The sequence below is a fragment of the Nicotiana tabacum genome, chromosome 6 (genome assembly GCF_000715075.1).
Source record: "Nicotiana tabacum cultivar K326 chromosome 6, ASM71507v2, whole genome shotgun sequence".
NCBI classification, from domain to species: Eukaryota; Viridiplantae; Streptophyta; class Magnoliopsida; order Solanales; family Solanaceae; genus Nicotiana; species Nicotiana tabacum.
In genome coordinates, this window is record NC_134085.1 from 64,067,991 (window position 1) to 64,070,366 (window position 2,376).

The following is a 2,376-nucleotide window of genomic DNA, read 5'->3' on the forward strand; positions in this document are numbered from 1 at the left end:
AAAGGAATTTAGAAAATAAAAGAAAATTGAAGAAGAATCTCCTTTTTCGGAATTGGGCCAGCCCCATGCACCTCAATCCAGCCCAAATGTTTCCCCCTGCATAATTAATTCCCTTCAGCCCAAACACTTCCTTCTCTATAGCCCCAGCCTTAAAACCAGATCCAAACCCAACAAATAAACCGACCCGCCCGTCGCCCTAATATATAAACCATCTGATAATTTTTACCCAAAATCATGAACCCTAGACCTAACTGATGAAGCATCGCACCCTCACTGTTCACCATCTCCTTCACTGATTCAATCCCCAATTCAACCTCAACTCGCCCGAGTTCACTCAAATGGTCCCCTCCCCTCCATGTCATTTGATTCCCAACGTTTTTTTGTCAGAAAGAATTCGAATATTCCCTCAAATCGCATGATTTCTGTACTATAGGAACAATTTATTCGATGAATGGGAGCCATGGATAGATGTAAAAAAATCCACGCCCTCCATTTGTCCCAAAAATTGTTCAAAGACCTGAACATATTTCGGATTTTAGGGCAGATTTTTTAAGATTTTGAAGGCTATATATATTCGAGGTAAGTCTGTGTGCTAGGTTAGAGAAAATATTGGGAAATATCTTCAGAAAAATTGAGTCGAGTTTCTAGGGTTTGAAGTGGTCATTTTCTTCAAGCCATTTTTCTTTAGCCTGCTTCTTTTTTTAGAAAGATAAAAGAAACAAAAACAACAAAATGGTTTAAGTTCGATTTTGATTCAATCTTTTTAGTTCATTTTCGGAGAAAAATCGAAGAAAAATCAGAGACAATTTCCGGAGTTTGGTAGTGAAATTCCTAATCCTCAAAGCTTTGGATTCGTGTTCGAGTTCTATTGATCTTTGCTGCTGTATTGCTGAGCTCCTGAATCATTCTTCTTGTTATCATTTTCCCTCTGTATTTCGTTTTCTATATCAAGGTATTTTTCTCGATTTTGAATCATGTGACTTGATTTGAATGATTCATGTTCTATAAAAAAAAAGAAACAATTTTGTGAGGTTACATGTTCTGCACTGATTAAGAGAATGACCACTAGTGTCGATTTGTATGTTGTGTTTATAACTAATTTCAAAGAGATAACATGAGATTTCCCTATACTCTTTCATATCCTAATTTCTTGTTAGTTTGTTTGTTGAAGTAGGTCTTTAAATTTAAATCACTTTTCGAATCAGTTTGGTTAAGCATGATTTTGAATACCGCTTGTAACTTCCTTTGTGAGTTCTGAAATTATTTAAGGATTGAAAGTTGAAGTCACAAAACACACACTACTAGTTTAATGACTATTGGCAACAAACCTATCAAGATGTGGTAGCAGTTTTGTTGTATGTTTAGAAACTAAACTTATTGGTCACTTTGATGGAGAATGTTGGGTGGCTTTATAATGTTCTTATCCTCGTTCAAGACTCTACTATTACTGATGAAGTTTTCTCTCATATTCAGTCTCTTTCTGTCAAGTTTGGTCAACCTGTTTGGTTTATTGTTCTTATAATAAAATGATAGTTTGATAAATTGGGATTTAAAGGTTTTGGTTGTCAGCATCATGCACTTCTGATGAACAACATCTTGCTTTCTCTTGGGTTAAAATTTGTTGGAGAGGGTAGTTAAAGGAGCATGAAGCCAGTGAATGTATTGATTGAAAGTTAAGGACATAGAACGTGATGCATATAATGTTAAAGACAAGATTGATTTCAAGCCCTGAAATGTGCTGCATATAATGTTAAAGGCAAGATTGATTTCAAGCACTGAAATGTGATGCATATAATGTTAAAGACAAGATTAATTTCAAGCAATGACAAAGCTAATAGCCAAGAATGGTTCATGAGCCTTGCTGTGTGTCACATTAGTTGCATAGCACCTTTCATATGTAGATGTCGTTTTTTAGAGGTTTGGAAGTGAATCCTTATTCTTTGATAATCTTTTAATGTGAATGACAACAGTGTTTGCTCTTTTCTCAGTCTGTATCTTATTATGTCAAGCTGTGCAGAATTTATTGAAGGAAAATTAATGGATTTCCTTAATCGAATTTCTAGTTTCTTTCATTTTTGGGCTCATCTCTTTCATAAGGTTACATTGGTTTCATGGGATGGATTCCATTAATAGATCAATTCAAATAGGGGTAAATTGAAGTATATGGGCTGGCTGCATGTTGGCCTCATTTTAGCCCAGAACAATAGGTTCTCTTTAGCCTCAGCATTTTATTTTGTTTGGGCATGTGTTTGGGCTCAATTGCAGGATCTGATTCTGGGCTTAAATTTAGGCTCAATGAATGATGGTGTCCCTCTTTTTTTTTAGAATGGAAGAGGCATGCAAATAATATGCTGGGCTCGCCTTTGGCCCGATCCC

General features: G+C 35.7%; 1 long non-coding RNA gene across 1 annotated transcript; it reads left to right on the forward strand.

Annotated features, from left to right (window-relative positions):
• The first annotated feature begins 235 nt into the window (after nucleotides 1–235).
• Nucleotides 236–2,056, forward strand: LOC107762146 (uncharacterized). The gene is made up of 2 exons (XR_001642725.2): nucleotides 236–952; nucleotides 1,556–2,056. It is a non-coding gene; the product is annotated as an uncharacterized LOC107762146 (long non-coding RNA).
• Nucleotides 2,057–2,376: the final 320 nt, after the last annotated feature.